Raw genomic sequence first — 21,481 nt, forward strand, 5'->3', positions numbered from 1 at the left:
ATATATGAATTAAAGGAGTTACTCCATCATTATTTTTGTACATAGATAACTTATGGCAAAATGATATGCAGTTCAAAAGACATTGCCCCACTACTAGCATCCCATAAGAATATGTCTCCAAGATGAGAACACTAAGGCTTGCATGTTCTCATTCAGTTTGTTGGGCTCCTAGAGCAAACGTGGTCGTGATCCACAATTCTACCCTTCTGGGATCCTGACAGAACTGCACTAAGATATAACACTATTTTCTTCCTCCGAGTCTCTCTCGAGTTCTTTATAGAATGTTGGATTTCCTCTCGTACATACATAACCCAGCTATTCCTTCCTTTACCTTAGCTCCGGTTCTTCGCTCTCTTCGTTTATGCTGAGACTTTGCCCTCTTTTGGGAGGACATTGGGTTTGATCACTTCTGCTAGTTTACTTAGTTCCGCTTCCTCTGTTCACGCCTATTCCTATGGGGTGAAGATGCACAGGTGCAGAAACCATTGGGCTATTTTTACTACCATGTACATGTGCATGTACACTCACACTTCACTCCAGCATTGCCAGATGGGACGGTGGCACCAACAGCCACTTAAGAATCTGACGTAACGTTTAAAAATATACAGAACCATGCCTACAGACAACAGGACAGTCCTATGTCCACCGTATCAGGTGTGGAAGGAAGGCTGAGTGAGAAGATGGGCAGAAGGAAGGGAGGAGAGGGGAAGAAGAGAAAGAGAGAAAGAGGAGGATGGAGAAGAAAGAAAACTCTGTTGCTTGTCACATAAGCTCTCTATCCCAGACCCTTGTTCTCAGGTTTTTGCTGAGTATTTGCACACTGTGTGAAGATGTGTTGCTGTCATTACTGCAATAAAAAGCTGGATGGCCAATAGCTAGGCAGGAGAGGATAGACGGAATTTTTGAGAAGAGAGAGGAAGAAGAGAAGGACTCTATGGGCCCAGGGAGTCGCCAGTCAGACTCAGAGGAAGCGGGGTGGGCAGTATGGAGACGAGCTAACGAGCCACGCAACAGAATGTAGATTTAAAAATATGGGTTAATTTAAGTCATAAGAACTAGTTAAGAACAAGTCTAAACTAAGGCTGGACTCTCAGCATTAATGATAAGTCTCTGTGCCATTATTTGTGAGAGGGTGGGCCAAAGAAAAACAGCCACACCAGGTCTGCCAGAGAACAAATCTGTGAGCCACAAACTTGGAAACCCTCAAGGAACCAGTTCAATACTCTTAATAGGGCCTTAGAGGAATATCAGTAGGAATAAGTAGTGTCTCAAACAGCGTCAGAGACAGTCACTAGGAAAAAGAGTTTGCTTGTTTGTCAGGATCTCCACCTTGCATCTCTCACAAAAACAATCTTGTACAAGCCATTCAGGTTTTCTAATCCGAAGTGGCAGGGACCACCACTGGGAGGCCGTCAAAGTGTTTAGGCATCCCCAGATAGGATGTTCTGCTTGTGGACTACGTGCCTCTGCTACCCAGCTCCAGATGGAAACAGAATCTGTCCGGGAGCCCTTTACAGTGCCAGAAACTCATCCCAAGAGGAAAATCCTTCCTGGGGCCTGCCACTGGGTTTCTGGCTGAATTTTGAAGATGTTCCAAGACTTCTAGTCAGAAATCTCTCCTTAACCGATGAGCAATGCTGGACCTTGAGTGAGCAAACAGTATTGATGACAGAGTACCCAAGGACTGGGTGGATTAGAACAACAGGCAATGGTATTCTAGCTACAAGGCTAAAATTGGAACTTGACCTCAAGGTCTTGGGACTTGAAAGCTAGCCTCCTCACAAGATCCAGATAGGTGTGTTGTAAGTGGGTCTTTGTGAGGCTATCTAGGAACTGGGATGGTTTTCATGCCTTTCTTAGATGGCCACTTGGACTTTTTCATGCCTTAAGGGCAGTCTCACAGATACTGACCAGGAGGCAAGTTGAAAATGGATTCCTAGCTAGGATGCCCCTGGTGTGTTGTAATTAACCAACACACATTTGTCTTCTTAAAGGCCTGGCAGCACACACCCATAATGTGTCAAGAAAGCAAATGAGAACCAACTATTTGTATGAAAACGCCAGGAGGAAACCCATTATCTTGCATCCCAAAATTTGTTGTTAAGTTTTTTAAATAGACGCAAGTGAATCTAAGAACACTTAGCCCGATAAACAGGGACCAAAGCCCACATGAAAACAAGAGTAAGACAGTAAGTATCGCCACGCAGCCTGTTGGTCTGTTTACGTGGTTTTAACCTTCTGGCTGATTCTGTTCTTTGTAGTTAGACCCTACAATCACATTTGTATCAGATTATATCAGAAGACACAAAAATAAATTCTCCTTTGGCTTTCTTCTCTCAGTTGGTCTGTTTGCCTATGTTGGAACACAGTCAAAAGAATGATGCATGGTGAACAATGTCTTGGAGACCGATGACAGACGCTTCAGGAAAACACTCAGAAGACCTTACAGCTCAGGTGCATTTTGTCCCCCACATTGTTCTTAGACGTGGTTGCGTGCTTCCTGCAGCTAATACCTACATTCAGTTTAGAAGACACGTTTTTCTGGTTGGGTGTCAAAACGTAACTATAGAACCCAAGATCTGGACAGGGTACCCTGAATCTGGATCTGGCCTTCTGCCTTGCTTTTGTGTTTCCCCAGAAAGAATTTATAGTAAGTGCCAGGCAATTGATCTGTCCTGAGATAGTTCTGAGAAAGGGCTGCTCTGTTAATATTTAGTATGTGTTTACTGGCGTTTGTTAGCATGTTTTTCCGATAAGGTGTTTGAACTCAAACACACTTTCTTGGATCACCTCTTCCTTTGTTACATCCGTGTATAAAAAAATGCATTGAAACTGAAGTAAGGGTGTCTACAGCATTAGGCTGTAGTCTGCCCCATTCTTTCAGGTCCTCGATCCCAGGCCCAGCAGACGAGATCTGTACAGGTTGGAAAAAGTCAACAGCCTATGTTTTGAATTGAATTCCCAGGACATTAAGTATAAATTTTCTGAGTTGTTTAAAATGGGAATTTGATGAGCTTTAAACTACTGTGCTAAAACAATTACAAAAGGAACTCAGACTATGGAATTAATTGTAATATTAAGATTTATCTCACTTTAGCAGCAGGGGAATATTAGTCTAAGAGGGACAACAAAGTGTCCATCCACCCAGAAGTAGTCTAGGAAGATTAATCTCCATCCCTTTTACCTCTCAAGAATGAGGAGTAGGGGATGGGGAAGTGGCTTAATGGTTAAGCAGAACTTACTGCACAATCCTACGAACTGGAGTTCAGATCTCAGAATCTATTTAACAAAACAGCCTCCCGCATATGCCAGTTAACCTCAGCTCTGAGTGTGGCAGAGACAGAATGGTTGCTGGGACTTGCTGACTTCCAGTCATGCCAAGAAGACAGAAGCCCTGGATTCAAGGAGAGACCCTGCCTCAAAGGAATAGCCTGAGAACATAGAAGAAAATACCTGATGCTCTCTTCTGGCCTTTGAGAGTATACATACCTGCACACCTTATGAACAGACACATATAGGATAGGATAGGATAGGATAGGATAGGATAGGATAGGATAGGATAGGATAGAATAATGGTGATGAAGATAGATACATACATATATACATGGTTAGATAGATAAATAAATACATACTCACATACAAACATACATGGTTGAATAGATAGATGATAGATAGATAGATAGATAGATAGATAGATAGATAGATAGATAGATAGATAGAAGATTCACAGCATCTTTCCTTCTTTGTCCACTTCCTTCTCCACAGACTAGACCAGTAAGACCTTTGACTCTTTCTTCAGGTAGGCCATAGAAACCTGAGTCCCATTTTCCTAAGCAAACCAAAAATTACAAAATAGCACTCAAACCTTCCCCTACCTTTCTGTCCTAGAGCTAGCCATAAAGACACTTATTATCCAGGTGGTGGTAATGCATACCTTTAATCCTAGCACTCAAGAGACAGAGGCAGGTGGATGTCTGAGTTTGAGGCTAGTCTGGTCTACAGAATGAGTTCTAGGACAATCAGGGCAGCCCAGAAGAATCTCTGTCTTTAAAAAGCCAAATAAATAAATAAATAAATAAATAAATAAATAAATAAGCAGATGTTTGTTGGCTTGCGTTTTCTGAGAGTAGACCCTAAGACCTATATTTCACAACGGATGCTGTGTTAAAGTCAGAAGAAAGAAATGTGTACAAACAGACCAATACAGAGCAGATAGGTTTGCTGGGTTTTTCCACTCAGTTTATTATATAAATAGATAATAATTATAGCTAATAATAATAATATCAAATTAGATAAACTTTTTGGCTTAGATACATTGAACAATTGTCCATACTTCAGTTGCACATATACCATGATGTCTCCATGAAAATTCTGATCACTTCCTCCATCTGATTTGATTTCTCATCGTATTGTTTACGTGCACGTATGTGTGCATATTTGCAAAGACATGTGGAATGTGCCATGGCACACATGTGGAAGTCAGAGGACAACTTTCAACAGTCAGGTCTTTCTTTCTACCATGTGGCTCAAACTCAGGTCACCAAGATAGACAGCAAGCACCATCACCTGCTGACCTCCAGTACCTGTCCCATCGGTTCACTTTAGTCTCTAGTCTTGCTCCTAGTGACGTCTAGTCTTCATCCATTTCCTCAAAGCACAACCCTGTGCCTGGAATATTCTCTGATCCCTTTGCACATATTTAGCTCCTTAACCTCTAGCCCCAAGTCTATGATCAGCAAGAAAGATTTCCCAGAGGAGGTGAAATCCACTATAGGTATGACCCTCTCACAACACCATGGCCTTTTCCTTGGGGAGACATATCAAAAATCATCATTTCGCTTTTTAACTGTGTTTATTAATTTCTCCATTCCCTAGAAAACTGACAGCCATATATATACGTGAGTCTGCATGATACCTCCCCAACTTGACACACAAAAGAATTTTAATAAACATTATTTGAAAGAATTGGTGACCATTCCACCTAATAGTCCACAGAGGTGATTCCCACACAATCTTCCCAGGAACCTTCAATTTAAACCTAATGCCATTCCTCAGGGCATCTTCACAACAGTTGCATGCTTATTTGAAAAACCAAAACTTAACAAAATGTTACATTTGACTTTCTAGAAGTCAAAGATTTAACAGAAGGTACCCAAATGCTGGCTAGGGAGTAGTCTAAAGAATTATTTGTAAGGCGTTTGATATTCCCCAACAGAAATAGAGGGCAAGTGGCACATTGTTCTGACAAATCTTATCCTGTTAAATCTTACTCAACATTTTATTGGCAGTGTTTTAAGACTGATTGCACTCTGTTGTTTTTATTTTTGTTTGTTTTGTTTTGTTTAGATAACAGGAATCCCAAACAGTAGCCAAAGCTGGCCAAGAACCCTCAGTCCTCCTATCCTCTTTGAATCCATGAATTCAATTTACCTCCTAGACCAGAACACCCTCAGGTCCAGACCCTGAGTTCTCAAAGCCCTGGAAGCCTTGTAGGTCAGTATCTCTCTTGGCTGTGACACTCACTGCGCTCCCGAGCAAAGCAGAAAATATTTACACAGCCGCAGAAGGAGCTGTCTGGAGCCAGGAAGATCAGACGGCGGCTGACTGAAAGTAATACATGTGCCAGAGAGTGGCTGCTGACAGAGGACCGTGGAGAGCACGTGGATTGCAGAGAGTGGGCTCCAGAAGACAGTGGCAAGAGCAGGCAAGGTGGAGACGCGAGGCAAGCTCTTTGAGTAAGTACCTCGGTTAGTTGCCTACCTGCTGTTCCTGAGGTAGACGCTGCTGTATCTTTAATGATAATTTTTGTATCATCAACTCTGCCACCAAGAACTCTCAGTTCTTCTTCCTAGTCACAGACAAACTACTAAAACTGTAAACCCTTAAACTTGCTGTGGTAATGTGTACCTGTAATCCCAGAACTCAGGAAATGGCGGCAGGGGGATCAGAAATTCAAGGTAATCCTTGGCTACATGGGGTTTGAGGCCAGCTTAGGCCATCTCAATAAGCAACTGCCATATAGATATAGATACAGTATAGATATAGATATAAATATAGATATAGATAGAACAGATATCCTTAACTGAACAGTATAAAAATATAAAGCATACCTTTACTCCCTTCTGAGTAGAAAAGGGTCACAGCATCTGAGCAGCTGGTCAGGGAATGTCAAAAGGCTCAGGTTCAGATTTTCTTTTAAATGATGTTTACAGCCAGCAGCGAGGCAGCCTGGAAATTTTAATTTGCTTGATTAGAAATTTGATTTGATTTTCTTGTGGCCGGGAAGTCTTTCTAAAAACAATTACCAGAGTAAAAGAGGGAAGTTATAAGTTCCTCCGGAGACATGGAAGCTGAGCAAGCTGCTATGACTTTTGTTCATCTTTGTGTCTCTGCCAACTACACTGCCTCTCTCCTCTCTCTCTCTCAGCTCCACCAATTAGACGCAAGCAAAGAGTTTAGGAAGTTAGATAAACTGAATTCTCTGCCAGGGCAGCGCAAGGGTGTGTGCATGCATACATGCGTGTAAGTGTGCGTGTGTGTTGTAGATATGAAAATGTGGTCTAACAGAAAACCCTAAGGAGAACTTTACCTTTCTCCTGAATGTTGTACTTCTCTGGAAGTGAATCAGTCTACTGTAAACACTTTTAGTTGTATCAGGAAAAATGTCAATATTTCCTTTATACAAAGGAAGGATCTGGACGTAGAATTTAGTTCTAGGCTCAGTGCCTTCTGATCTGCTTGATGCTCTGTCGGTATACTTCTATCTTGCTAGTACCTAGGGCTTAGAGCCCAAGCTGAGATCTTATGAGACACCTCTATTTCTCACCAGTCTACTTCCCCCATTTGACAAATATCCTTGTTTCAGTTCTTGAAAAGGTGTTTGTTTTATGGTCATTTCAACAAATGTAATAGTGCCAAGAAATATCTGGTATCGTGTCTCCCATTTTAGTTTTAAAAATCCAGCTCAGGTGCTCTCATTGAAATCAACTGGCCCAGCATGGTGGCTCCTGTTTGTAATTCCCAGCGCTTTGGAGGCCTAGGTAGGACAATTACCATGCACTTGAAGCCAGCTGGGCTACATGAGTACTAGGCCATCCTGGACTATGGAGTAAAACATTGTCTAAATAAATAAATGCAAAAGCCCGGACAAGAGGCCATAGTAAAACCTTGTCTCGATAAGCAAATTAGCTAATTAATTAATACCAAAACAGAACAATGGCCAGGGAGATGGGTCACTGAGTAAAAGCACTTGTTCCACACGCCTGGTAAACTGAGTCCAGATCCTAGGACCCATATCAAAAGCTTCATTCCATAGCCCATTGCTCCTGTGAGTTGGGAGGTGGAGATAGGAAAGTAAATGTCCCTGAACCTCTTGGGCCACCTTAGTCTGGAGCAGGAGGTGAAACCCCAGAAACAATGAGCGATCCTGTCTTGACAAGGCGGATGGTGAGAATCAGCTCCCCAAAGTTGCCCTCTGACCTTCCATGTGCTCCATGGCACGGCGTCCTCCATACCCACAGTGCCCCACGTCGGTCATTCTAGCACTCAGGAGGCTGATGCGAGAGGATAGCCAGGTAACTTAGACTACAAAATGAGATCCTGTCTCAGGACAACAGCAACAGAGAAATCACTAATACTCCATTACTAAGCAGTCTTTCTCCTAACTCCTGGGAGCCTCCAAACTTTCATTAAAAAAAAAAAAAAGACTAATATTGAGTCTCTGAATATTTTATTAATGTGCATCATGCCTCTCTAATGACATTGTACATTTCTGATTGGACTGCAAGTTTATGGTTAGATTACGAGTCTTGCTCTCTAATTAGATTGCCCCGTAATTCGATTGGTGGCCCTGGAAACCCAGCTTTGCTCCTGCATTTACCACAGTGCTTAAAATGATGCATAGGAGACAACCTGACAGCAAGCCTCCAGCAAAAATAAAAGGGTAGTTTTAATGGCAGCTCCAGCTACGGAAATATCCATCAGGATGAAAAGCAGAGGCAACTTTAACCTTAGAATTCTTCCAGGCAGTGTGTGGCCCTAAAATTTCCATTTCTTCTCTCAGTCAAGGTTTTTCAAGTTCTTGCTTCCCCTTTTCTAGTCAGGGTCATGTGACTATTTTTATATTTTTATATCCATTTCAGCTTCTTGAGTCAGAGTCTCACTCTGTAGTCCAGAGTGGCCTCAAACTCCAACACTCTTCCAGCTTCAGACTCCCCAGTGCTGAGAGAGCAAATAGAAGGCCCCATGGGGCATTTTAAAATAACCATTTAAATGCCATATAAAAAGCTTCTCTAATCTCATGTGTGTACTTTTCTGCTTTTTTTGTTTTTATAGAGGTGCACATCCATGTAGCTGCCTTCCACATCAAAAGATGGAGCAGGTCTGGAGAAAGGGCTCAGCAGTTTAGAGTTCTTGCAGCTCCTGCAAAAGACCTGAGTTTGGTTTTCAGCCATCTGTAACTACTCCAGCTGCAGTGACTCCAACGCCCTCTTCTGGCCTCCATTGTCACTTACCCACCTATGACTTATACACACCGAGACATGTATTATATACATATACAATAAATTTTAAAAATAAATATTTTTTTAGGTTACAGAGAATTTCTAGAAGTCAATATGTCCCTCCTCGTCAGCTCCCATCCATAGAAGGACCCCTCAAAGCCTGGCACTACAGGCAACGATGCCTGCTCTCGAATTACACAGCTCTCCTTGCTCAGTTGCACACCCTCTCTTTCGTCTTCTCTCCCCACACTGTGACGATGGTGCTCTACAACGCTGCCACACAGATCAATGGTTTGTTCTCTTCGTTGTTGGGTAGCCCCATGTTTTAGAAATAGACAGCATGTTGTTTCTCTGTTCATCTGCTGTTAGATATTTGGGGTTATTCCTTGCTTTTGACCATTATTATTGGATATTAGCCTCTTTATCCACAATGTTTGGTGGACAGAAGTACCATTTATATTGGGAATGTATCCAAGAGTAGAATCCCTGACCAAACAGCAGATGGACAACACACTTTCACAGGTGTTGTCAACCCATTTCCCACATCTAGCAACAAAAACAAAAAAGATGACCGCTGCAGTACCCCTGGCTTTCAGCACCTGGCATTTGTAGCTACCTGGATGTCAAGGAACAGCTGATTCCATTTTTCCTTTAGTCAAATTTTGATTTATTTCTCTATCGTTCCCTATGGTGTCTGCTTTAATCATTGCCCCAGGGTGAAAGTTAAACTGCAAGTCTGCTTGTTTTTGAAACTTCTTCTTCCTCTATAATCTTGTGACCTGTACATTATAAGTTGTTTCCATTATGACTGACTATAAACCCACAACATGTGCTTTTCTCATAACTGACTGTGCATGCCTTCAACTCCAGCGCTCAGGAGGCAGAGCCTGGTGGATCTCTGTGAGTTCAAGTCCAGCCTGGTCTACGGAGCTAGTTTCAGGACAGACAAGGCCACATAAAGAAATCCTGTCTCAAGGGAGGGGGACTTGATCGGGGGAGGGGGAGGGATATGGAGGCAGTGGCGGGGAGGAGGCAGAAATCTTTGATAAATAAATAAATAAATGGAAAAAAAAAAACAAGCAAAAAAGCTGCTAACTGCAAAATCCACTTTTATAGTCTTCTTGCTATAAAAGACCCCCCTTCCCTTTGGTCAAGACCACTTCATTGTCCTAATCTCAAGAAGATTGTAAGTTTGACCCAGGTATAAGATTTAAAAAAAAAAAAAAAAGAAAGAAAACCAAAATTTTTGTTTTGCAGTGTTTCGGTGTGAACTTCTGTAACACTGACGTTGGCCAACTGCACACTGGCTGAATTTGGGGATTGGTTTATCAGCACTAAAGCAATAACAAGGACACTCCCAGTGAACTACCACCTAGAGGAATGAGGGACAGACAAGGAATGAAGGTGAGGGATAAGATATGGGCGAGGACTGATAAGGTATGAAAGGTGGAGGGTCAACTGTGAGGGTTGAGAAATGAGAGCTAAGGATTGAGAAATGTGGGATGAGGGATGAGAAGCAAACGCTTCACAAAACTGGATCCAGATCAGGGGGATAAAAGCGAGAGTGGGAGCTAAGCCTGTTACACAACCCTGGCTCTGGCATTTGAGAGTCTGAGAAAAGTGCTAGGACTCAGTTAGAGTAGCAAGCTCAGGAGTCCAGATTTTATTGCTGGAAGTTTCATATTCATTCATTCATATTCAATATATATATCTTTGAGACAGGATCTCTCTATGTGTATCCCTGGCTGGCCTAGAACTCTCTGTATACCAGGCTGGACTAGAAACTCTCAAAAGACTAGCCTGGAACTCTACACACACCAGGCTGGACTAGAACTCTCCGCACTCTGCACGCACCAGGCTGGCCTTGAAATTGTGACAATCCTGTTGCCACTGTACACAAAGAGAGACTAGGTTCCTGTCAAGGGCTGGGATTCCAGGTGTGCAACACCACACCCCACTGGAGTTTCACTTTTACAGAGAAACCTGGAGCTGAACAGGTTAATGTGTCTGTCTGGAATGCCCGTTCTTGAGAGGCTGAGGTAGGGGATCCTGTGATTCAGGCCAACCCTACCTACAAAGCAAGACTTTATCTCAAAAACAGAAAAGAAGAAGGAAGAGGAGGAAGAGGAAGAAGAAATAAAAAAGGAAGCAGGAAGCCATTGCAGGAACCGAGTCCTGCCCTGCAGGACTGTGGGCGGTCTGTCCTCAGCAAAAACAACCTGCAGCTGCTTAGGATCAAGAGCAATCAGTCAGCAAGGCCCCAGGGACGCAGAATCCCAGCACCGGAGAGGTGGGGGCAGGAAGGTCTGGACAAGGTCATCCTTGGCTATGAGTCAAGTTCCCGGCCATCCTGAGCTACACGATGCCTCAAATAAACTAACCAGAGGCAAAAAGACAAAGGAAAAAGAAAGCAGCTTAGTTTCTCCTGAGGAAGGCTAGGCAGGTGGGGAGAATTAGCAGCCAGAAATAACAAACCGGGTCCCCCATTATACAACTGTTCCCTAGCAGTTTAATGGAGGAAACTGGAAAAACTTGCGAAGCCTATTTTCCACTGCTAAGAATACTGCTTTTTAGAGGCAGAAGCCGTCTGAGTCCTTGAAACTGGAGGACGGGATTGCACACTGTTTTTGACTTAGCTTATTCACCAAAATAACAAAGAAGACCTGGAAATTGAGGAAAGGGAGTGGGGGGTGAGGGCAGAGGCCTGCTGGGAACAAGCTGATTCTGTCTAGAGGACTAGGAAGCCTCACCTTCCCCACCTCTGCCTCAGCAAAGTGTGCCACCAAACGTGGATGGGACCAGTGCTGTTTGGGCAGCTAGAAGAAAGAACTGCATTCCATGCCTGGGCGAGGATAGGGTGCAAAAAACGGGCGGGATGGTGAGATCACCAGCTAGAGAAAACTGGAGCCAGAGCACCACCAGAAAAAAAAAAAACAGTCTGGGCTACATAATGACTTTTGAGGTAAGCCTGGGCTACAAAGACCCTATTGTAATGGTAAAAATAAAATGCTGCAGGATCCCTGAGTAACTGTGGTGGCAGAAACGCTGCAGGTCTCTGAGTGGTGACAGTCAGTGGGCCATGTGGTGGCAGCAGGGGTCCCTGTAAGCAGCCAGTCCCAGACAGGGACGATGCATGAGACCAGGCGGCAGGTCTCCAAAGGCGGCTGAGAGACAGAGACATGGATAGGCACGCCATGCAGAGTGAGGTTGGATATTTATTTAGTGGGTTATGGAAGTATGGAGAGAAGTAGGAGAAGAGCAGAGAGAGAGAGAGAGAGAGAGAGAGAGAGAGAGAGAGAGAGAGAGAAGGGAGAGACCAAAATAGCCTCTTTGAGAGGGAGACAGAAAAGGAAGAGACTCAGGCTGCAAGCAGGAAGAAAGATCTGCCTGTCTGGGGGCGTGGCTTGTGTCTTAAAGAGACAGAACAGATCATTATACCATAAATAAATAAATATAAAAAGCATTAAATTACTACTGCAGAGGAAATTCCTGAAATCTCCAAGGAAAGGGTGCAGTGGGAATTTAATCACACTGTGACACTCCAAGACTGTTAAATAAAGCTTGCCTTGAATCAGGGCAGAAGCTAGTGACTTACTGACCAGAACTGGCCAGAGAAGATGCAAGGAAGAAAGGAGCAGGGACTTGAGTTTGATCTTTGGTTTTGGCATGAGTGGCACATCGTCGCTTGCTGGGCCTCCAGCCAGAATGCAAGCAAGGTCATCTGCTTGCTTCTTGGCTTCTCTGATCGAACAGGTTTTCACCCCCACATCTGACTTCTGAGTTTTTGTTGGTAAATAGGATGATAGAGACTTAGTTTAAACCTACACATTGCATATTGCAGCTGCGGTAGAATCGGCCGGCTCCAGAAGGCCCTCCAAGGCCAGCAGGGAGTAGACTGTGGGCCGTGGGGCGCCAAACAAAAATTACAATATCAGTAGATTCATGTGCCACTGCTAGGTCAACAGAAAAAGATCAAAAGGGGTTTTCATAAATGAAGCAGGTGCAGTGAAAAAGGGAAGCAGAGGACAAAACAAATTTGTTAACCAAAATCATGAGAGTCAAAGCAAATCCAGAGATCAGCAGAGGTTTGAGTAGCACAAGATGCCAAAATCGGGCCTAGAAACAGGAAGAATCACCCGATTCATGGCTTGCAGTGGGGTATCCAGAGAACAGAAGAACAAATGATCAGGATATCATAGAAGAGCATTTCTTCATCTGATGAAAACCTCAAGTTTCTATTTAGTGGACCTAATGATTGTTTTGAAAGGACATACAGAAAAGCTATATTATAAGCTGAAAACTGACAAAAACATCTTTAAAGTGCCAAGAAATCCTACAAGTCGGGTATAATAGCACATGGCTATAATCCCAGCACTTGGGAGATTAACGTAGGAGTTGGAGTTTGAAGGCCAGCCTGGTCTACAAATTGAAGTCAAGGTCACTCTAGGCTACGTGGTGAGTTCCAGGGTAGCCAGAGTACATAGAAATACTTAGCCTTAAAAAAAAATCAAAAGAAGGAGAAGAGAGGAGAAGGAGGAGAGAGAGAAAGATGGGGGGAAGGAGAAGGGAAGCCCTAAGTTTCCCTTCTGTACCCTCCACCCACCTCTGGCAAATTAACACAGACAAAGAAACTGCCTTGAGTGTTTGAGTAATTTGTCTAGTTTGCAAGCCTAGAGTATTGCTCAGGGGATTCCCAGGATAACGTCCCGCCCCCACTGTGGCTCAGAGTGGTAAAATGAAAATAGGTTAAAGGCGTTTTAGTCCAGAACACACAGGGTTTCAGCTGTGCTCAGAAGGAGAGAGCCACAGCCTCCTCCTTCTCCTCTCAGCCCTAATGGCTGAATCAGTCCTTCCAGCTGTCTCCATGGAGACTCTGAGCAGCTCATCTCCCCAGAGCACTCCTCCCTAAATTTCTAACATGTCCAGAAACTCCCCGTCTCCGCCCTGCCCAGCTACTCTTCTCTTGCTCCTTCCTCTCCCTTCCTTCTTCTCTCTCCCTTCTGCCAAATATCTTCAGTACCCTTCACCCTCCTCCCCTCACTGACTTCATGCCCCTCACGGTGGCAGTCTTACTACCTCATGGTTCATTTGGACTTCTGACCCAGAGGCCGATGATGCTCTCCCAGTGGGAACCTCAGAGCCCATTACCTCCCTGGACTTCTTGTACACACTCAGGACTTCAGCTCCTCCTGGTGAGCTGCTCCTCCCTCGGGGCTCCAGATGTCTTTTTCCCTTAGTGTTTCCATGGCTCTCTTTGTTTTCCTTCCGTGTTGCCCGTGTGTCCGTGGATATCACAGTCTGCAGGCGTTCCTCCCTTGGTGCTCTATCTGAGAGTGAGCCTGCTTGACATATTTGTCCTCTTTGTTTATAGAGATTGAAACCCTCACAAGTAAAGGGAGGGGGCGCTGTGTGCAGAAATTGCTGGGAAGATCCAGGGATATTTCTGAAAACTCCGAAACTGGAACTTCAGCCCAGATGGGCTGGTGCAGGAATCGACGGTCCTGATTAGTCTTAAGAGAACATTTTTGTTGCCCTTTCTGCTAAGGTTCCACACTGGGAACAAAAGAATAATGGCGCTAACCACTGGTACCCCCACTGTTCTGTCCGCATCTTCCACCTGTCTGGGTCAGTAAAGGGAGCAGTTCTGGAGCTCTCATTGGCTTGTAGGTGACAAAGTCATGCTATATAGTCCAGGCATTTGGTAAGAGGTGGAGCCAAATTCTTGGCGATCCTTTAGCCTCAGCCTTCTGTATACTAGGACTACAGAATGAGTTACCCACATTGGATAAGTTCCAGACCCTGCTGGAGTCCGAAGCCATGTTCTCTAACCTGCTTTTAGCCAGGAGCTGATGTGAGATTTACAGGTGTTGCAGCAATTAATGAAGATTATTATTTCTACCCATTTGGGAGGCAGAGGTATGTTCAGGTACACGAGTGGGTGCGTGTGAATGTTTGCTCATCTGTGTAGAAGCCAGAGGAAGTCCTCAGGTGCTATCTACCTCATTTTTTGAGACAGGGTCTTTCTCCACTCTTGGAACTCACCAAGTAGGTGAGGCTCTCTGGCCTGTCTCCTCCACGGTCCTGGAATTTCAATCATAACCTTCCACACTCAGCAGGTTCACATGAGTTCTAGGGCTTAAACTCATGTCGTTTTGCCTGTGGTCAGGCAAGCGCTTTATTGACTGAGCTGTCTCCCTAGCCCTGCATTCATTTTCTGCTGGATCTTAACCTGTTTGCAAGCCCCCAAACTTGCTAGCACCTAGAGGACTCTGTCAGCGGGGTTCTGGAAGGAACTTCATGGTAGCACTGTGCTCAGTTGTGAGTCTGGAAGCATGAACTCTCTTCTTTTTTTCACTCGTATCTAGTGAAAGCCTTGACCAGTAGAACAAAACACCGCTTTAATAGAGGGTGGAACAGCCCCATCTTAGCAGCATGGGAGAGCTGCCCCTGGTGGTGTGGATTCCAGAGTGCTGGTTCCACATCTTGCCAAATGCCACAGGCAGGATAAGCGGTCCTCCCAACACACCCCACCCCCATCTGGGCAAAGCGGGAGAGCTGGTCCTAGTGGCATGGGTGCAGAAGAGCAGACGGCTGACCAACACAGCTACCACCCAGGCCCAGATCCAGGGCTTTAAGTTGACTCACCACAACCTCTACCCCATCTAAGAACTGCTGGAGCGTGTGAAGGGGCCGGTCCGCAGAAGCAAAGCTGCACGATCTCCACGACACGGGGCAACAACAGGATATCTCCGTGAGGATTCAGTACTGAGAGTGTAGCAGAAGTCAGGGACCTTAACCCAGACCAATGACTCACTGCAGTGAACATTGGCAAGTAAAACTGTTTGGACAAAAAGATATACTGTGGGGATACACTGTGACAAATCACAGCTTCCCCTGAAAGTTTTTTTAATTAATTTTTTTTGTTTGTTTTCTTTTGGGTGGGAAGTTGCAAGGGTGAAGGGAGGATATGGAGGGATAAAAAAATGAGGAATTGGGGTACATGATTCACAGAAAAATAATAAAAACTTTTAAAAAATAGTGAACAAGCAGATGGATAGCCATTTTCTTTTCTTTCTCTTTTTGAAACGGTCTTACTATGTAGCTTTAGCTAGTCTAGAATTCACTCTGTTGTTGTAGAATATTAGTTGGAGATGCATTACGTTTGTTTATGCTGTGGAATATTTGTTTAACAATGCAAAGATATATTGCATTCTTTTTTTTGCCTCTCACAATAAAGTTTATTATGAAAACAGTCTGTTGTGGGGACAGAGGAAAGGACAAATACATCTTGGTTAGGTGGCTCAGGTGACATAGTGCAGCTTCTTCACATTGATGCCATATTCCCTGAGGGCAGGGATCAAGTCCTCCATGGTTAGGGTATACTTGTGGTCCTTGCTCTTGCTCCGGGAGCTGCCAGAGGCTGTGTTCCTTCATTTTGCAGTGCTGTAGGGCATTGTTAGCAATACCTGAGATGAATTTCTGGGCAGCTAGTGAGATGAACCGAATTATGCGTGGGTCTGAAGCTTCAAAGCCAGCACGGTTCAGGTAATAACCAGTCACTAAAATATCTTTTTTTTTTTTTTTTTATTTTCAAGACAGGATTTCTCTGTAGTTTTTGGTGCCTGTCCTGGAACTAGCTCTTGAAGACCAGGCTGGCCTCGAACTCCCAGAGATCCGCCTGCCTCCTGAGTGCTGGGATTAAAGGCGTGCGCCACCACCGCCCGTGTATTGCATTCTTTTATGTTACATTTGTTTAATTCCATGAAGCTATCCTACTTTGCACGTTAAAACCAGCAAGGCAGGAGAAAAGATAGGTGGGGCTGGCGGGGAGAAAGGATAAGTAGGAGAAATCTGGGAGAAGATCTTGGAGAGAGGGAAGAAGACAACCAGGGGCCAGCCCCAGCTACACAGTCGGTCACAGAGTAAGAAGTAAAGAAAGGTATATAGGATAAACACCCAGAGGCAAAAGGCAGGCAGGATAATTTAAGAAAAGCTGGGTAGATACAAGCCCAGCTAAGACAGGGCATTTATAAGAATAACCGTCTGTGTATTTATTTGGGAGCTGGATGACTGGCCCCCCAAAGAATCAAAGAGTTAAAAACAACCAATTACACTCTGTAGACTAGGCAGGCTGGCCTCAAACTCGTAGAGATCCACCTGTCCCTGCCTCCCAAGTGCTGGAATTAAAGATGTATGCCACCTGGGACATACTTTTCTTAGAAGTATTAACTAGTTTGTTTCCATAGCCAAGGAATAATTTCTTTGCCCATGTAGATGAAACTTTCTAATATGATGTAAATGTTTCAGTAAATTAGCCAATCCCCACAAGATAGAGGTTGGAGGATCAGAAGTTAAAGGACATCCTCAGCTACATAGTGAGTTAGAAGATAGCCTGGACTATATGACACCCTATCTCAAACTATATAAGAAACAAACACCAACTCAAGAAGCCCCAGTTGAGGTGAGTCTTAGAGGCATGGATGGATACCCCAGCTTTCCTGCTCACAATTCTAGTCAATTGCAGTATGGAATGAGCATGAGTGGAATTTCAAAAGTAAACAATTTATATATTTTAAAATATTATTCCAAGCATAGATTGAAACTACCACCCCAACACAGCTGCCTGGGGTGTCAGTTGTTCCTTTGTCTGGCATTGCCACTCCCCACACTGTGGCAGTTGAGTAACTGGGTAGGGGTGGTGGTGACACTTACATGACTATTTGTCTTTTTCTTTCCTTTTTTGAAACAGGATCTCTGTGTTGTCTTTGCCAGGTTGGACTCCAACTTACAGAGATCCAGCTGCTTCTACCTCCTGAGTGGATAGAACCTCTCACTTGTGCCCATTAAACTCATTGATTCCCCAAGTCAGTTTGTTGTTGATGCTCTATGTTTCTCTGTATCTCCCCATGGAATGAGCTTTTCTGTCTCTCTTTCTCCCTTCCTCCCTCCCTCAGTGCCTCCCCAATATGTTATAAACAGTATCTTCTGCATCTTGTCAAGCATATAACAACCTGCTTCTCCTACATCTTGCTCAAGCCCCTGTAGCAGTACTGTTAATGCCTCATCTCCAGAGTCTTCTCCCTTTGAGCCTCGTGGAACTATTCTCTACTGTGGGAACTCCTTCAGCCAATAGCCTTTAAGATACTGGCTCGCTTTGGACGTGGTCAAATGTACTAAATATACAGATGTAAAAAACGTGCTCAGCCCCTTGGCTGCTAAATTCAGTTCCTGTTCCCCACTCATGCAGAGGATTGTTCATCTGTGAATCTACCCCTAAATAAATAAACTTTTATTATACTCTATTCTGTGCTAGTGTGGGATTGTTTTATTATAAATTACAACAGTCTGGAGTCAAATGGGGTGGAGCAGGGCAGAGCATGAACCCAGGGCTGGCTCAAAAAGTCTGCAGCCCCGGCCCGCATGGCTTGAAACCTCCCCACAGCTGAACAACATCTTTGACATGCAGCTGAAAATATTTTGGCTGGTACGGCAATTTGGTAATTTCCCACAGACTGCCTGCACCCACAGCTTTCCCTGCCTACAAATTGGGTTTTTGGTTTGTGTTTGTGGCTCATGAGCTCTGGGTTCCTTGATATTCTGGTCACCAAATAAACCTCTCTCTGTACAGAATTAATTTAATTGCTCTTAATTTGTTAGCATATTTGTCAATATTTAGTGGGACTGTTTGTGCTACCTCCGGTCAATAAAAATTACTATACCTTCAACAATTTACTGAAAACTCATAACGGAGGTAAATTCATTTTATTAATAAATAAATAAATTTGAAATTTAGATAATGACAAACAATATCACACATCTGATCCCATATAGGTCTGCCAGGTCCTCTAGTACAAGGTAATGTAGAAATTGATCAATTATTGATTGGAAATGTGCTGAAGGCCTCAGAATTTCATAAACGACATCATGTCAATAGTTAAGGTTTAAAGAAAGAGTTTCCTATTACATGGCAACAAACTAAGGAGAGTATAAGGAGATGTCCTACTTGCTCTTTCTATAAACAAACATTGCTACCTACAGGGAGTCACCCAAAGGGTATTCAAAGGAATAAAATCTGGCAGATGAATGTGTTCCACTTTGTAGAATTTGGAATATTAAAATATGTACACCACACCATTGACACCTATTTAGGTTTCAATGGGTGATGTAGGTGGGCCTTTTGTCTATGTGTTACTTTCATTGGTTAATAAAGAAACTGCCTTGGCTTTTTGATAGGGCAGAATTCAGATAGGTGGAGTAGACTGAACAGAATGCTGGGAGAAAGAAAGCAGAGTCAGGCAGATGCCATGATTTCCCTTCCCGAGACAGAAGCTGGTTAGACTTATGCTGGTAAGCCACGATCTCATGGTGGCATACAGATTATTAGATATGGGTTAGTTAAGATGTGAGAGTTAGCCAATAAGAGGCTAGAACTAACGGGCCAGGCAGTGCTTAAATGAATACAGTTTCCGTGTAATTATTTCAGGTAAAGCTAGCTGGGTGGTGGGATGCAGCCCACTGCTACTTTTACAAATGGGCAACTGACTTGAGCTCAGAAAAGGCTGATTTGGTAATCATGCATTTATTAGAAGTTATGACCATCATATTACACAAATAAAGACAGATAATGGACCATCATATGTCTCTAAGAAAATGAAACAATTTTTTGCTTATTATAATATAAAGCCTCTTACAGGTATACCAAACAATCCTATAGGCTAGGCAGTTATAGAAAGACCAAATCAAACTATAAAGGATATGTTAAACAAACAGAAAGAAATGGAAAGTAACACCAAAAATAGATTGCATGATGCTTTATTAATCTTGAATTTTCTTAATGCTAATGAGAAAGGAACAATGGCAGCAGAGAGACATTGGATAATAGAAAAACTTCTGAATTAAATCAGCTGGTGTATTTCAAAGATGTGTTGACCTAGAATGGAAACCAGGAGATGTGCTATGCCAAGGAAGGGATTTCACTCGTTTTCACAAGAGAAGAAAAGCTATAGATACCATCAAAATTAATAAAGATTCAGTTTGAAAAAGAGAAACTTCTTAAGAAAGAGAAATGGACAGCTCATCCACAGAGCTGACAATTATACAAGTGGTAAGGAAACATCATAAGGTTGGGACAAGGTTCTGATTGTATCTTTGCAGGGACATACCCATCTACAAAAAGTTGAGAGACCGTGGACATTTAGATGCCTAAAGAAGAAAAGATAACTATCCAGAAAGAATCACCAAGCAAAGAGAAATCTGACTTATGGTGATATATCCTCTGCAGGGTAGAATTTCATTATCTAAATATATATATTTTCCTGCCTCTAAAAATGGTCTGTCAGTTACTCTAGGCCTTAACCAAAGTTGGTTGCTCCAATATTGTAAATGAGACTTTGGGTGAATGCTCAGGTAGCCAGTTGTCTCTGTCATTTATTGCATCTTATCAAAGTTGCTTGATTGCCCTTCCTCTTTAGTTATAATTTTCCTTAGTTATGATAAAAGATAAAGTAGATATAAATATTGTAGCTATAATTCTTGCTTGATACCTGTTTTGTTATATGTAATTTTACTATGTTCAAATAAAACCTTCCTTTTTATTTGAACAGAAAGGGGGAAATGGTGTGGGAAATCCTTCTGTCTAAGTGTTTCTTTTATTGGTTAATGAATAAAGCTGTTTTGGCCAGTGGCTAAGCATAATAGGCAAGGCAGGAATTCTAAGCAGATAGAGGAGGAGAGAGTAGGCAGAGTCAAGGAGAAGCTAGTAGCCACTGCAAGAGGCAGACACCGGATGCCAGATGAAACCTTACCTATAGGCCACAACCATATGGCAATTCCAGATTAATAGAAAGAGGGTTGATTTAAGATATAAGAGCTAGCTAGTAATATGCTTAAGGGATTGGCCAAGCAGTGATTTAAATAATATAGTTTCTAAGTGATTACTGCTGAATCTCACACAGCTTCCACAGTGCATATGTAAATATATATATATTCTTTACCTTTAATTGACATGTAACATGAGCTACAATGAGACATTTCAAATGCATAATTATGTTAGGTAAAATGATCTCGGGATGATTGGTAATTCTATCACTTCAAATACATCATCATTTTTTTTGTGCAGAAAACGGTCTACTCCAGTAGCTATTATTCAGTATTGCATTGTTGTCAACTATTGTGACCCTCCTCCTGTGCTATCAAGCATTAGAGGTCATTCCTTCTATCTAACATGACACATGACTTTCAATAAGTGAATGAAAGAATGTATGTTCAGAGAAAACATTTAAGAGGGCTGCTTATGGCTGCCAGAAGAAGGGAAGGGAGCCTGAGCAATCTCTAAATACAGTCTCAACTGGAACTTTAGTCCAAGCTTGAGGAGGATGTATGTAGTAGCTCAGATTTATAATCCCAGTACAGAGGCAGGAGGATTGTGAACTGCAGTCCAACCTAAGCTACGTGGCAAGACACTGTCTAAGGAAAAGAAAAGACATACAAAGGAAGGAGGGGAAAGGAAAGAGAAGAAGAAGGGGGAGAAAAGGGAAGTGGGGAAAAGGAAGGAAAGAGGGAAAAAGAAAGAGTGAGAAGGGAAAGAAGGAAGAAAGGCAAAGAAAAAGGTAAGGGGAAAAAAGAGAAAACAAAAGGAGGAAAAGAGAAAAGGAAGAAAAAGATGGGGGAAAGAAAAGACAAGAAAGGAAGGAGAGGGCAGAGGTGTGGAGATGATGGGGAAAAGAGGGAGAAAAGAATTGAGGGGGAGCAGGGAGAGGAAAGAAAAGGAAACAGGATCAGAACAGCATTTTTTCAAAGTAGACATATTTACAGAAATAGCTACCCATTTGAAAAAGCATTGTCTGAAAGAACCATTGTTCTCTTTTTTTTGTTTTTTGTTTTTTTTTATTTTGTTTTTTGAGACAGGGTTTCTTTGTAGTTTTGGAACCTCTTATGGAACTAGAACTTGTAGACCAGGCTGGCCTCAAACTCACAGAGAT

The 21,481-nt window shown here is 43.0% G+C and overlaps 1 protein-coding gene and 1 long non-coding RNA gene across 13 annotated transcripts in view; one reads left to right on the forward strand and one right to left on the reverse strand.

Moving 5' to 3' along the window:
* The window catches only part of LOC126501496 (uncharacterized), a 24,725-nt gene extending 15,263 nt beyond the window's left edge, over positions 1–9,462 (forward strand). For 2 of the 4 annotated variants that reach the window (XR_007591694.1, XR_007591695.1), the window contains exons 2-4: positions 2,341–2,454; positions 5,347–5,735; positions 8,335–9,462. This is a non-coding gene — a long non-coding RNA (uncharacterized lncRNA). The remainder of the gene's footprint in view (positions 1–2,340; positions 2,455–5,346; positions 5,736–8,334) is intronic. The other 2 variants (XR_007591697.1, XR_007591696.1) reach the window with 1 other exon arrangement.
* The window catches only part of LOC126501495 (cytidine monophosphate-N-acetylneuraminic acid hydroxylase), a 99,879-nt gene that overhangs the window by 68,559 nt on the left and 9,839 nt on the right, over positions 1–21,481 (reverse strand). For 2 of the 9 annotated variants that reach the window (XM_050142177.1, XM_050142171.1), the window contains exons 1-2: positions 6,306–6,426; positions 6,111–6,228 (exon numbers count right to left, since the gene is read on the reverse strand). The gene's annotated coding sequence lies outside the window, so the exon portion shown is untranslated. Of the gene's footprint in view, positions 1–6,110; positions 6,229–6,305; positions 6,434–13,649; positions 14,108–15,146; positions 15,279–21,481 lie in introns of those variants that run through there. The other 7 variants (XR_007591693.1, XM_050142174.1, XM_050142173.1 and 4 more) reach the window with 7 other exon arrangements.

Source organism: Alexandromys fortis, unplaced genomic scaffold, assembly GCF_014885135.2.
Source record: "Alexandromys fortis isolate MF-2015 unplaced genomic scaffold, M_Fortis_MF-2015_v1.1 scaffold_5, whole genome shotgun sequence".
Classification (NCBI taxonomy): domain Eukaryota; kingdom Metazoa; phylum Chordata; class Mammalia; order Rodentia; family Cricetidae; genus Alexandromys; species Alexandromys fortis.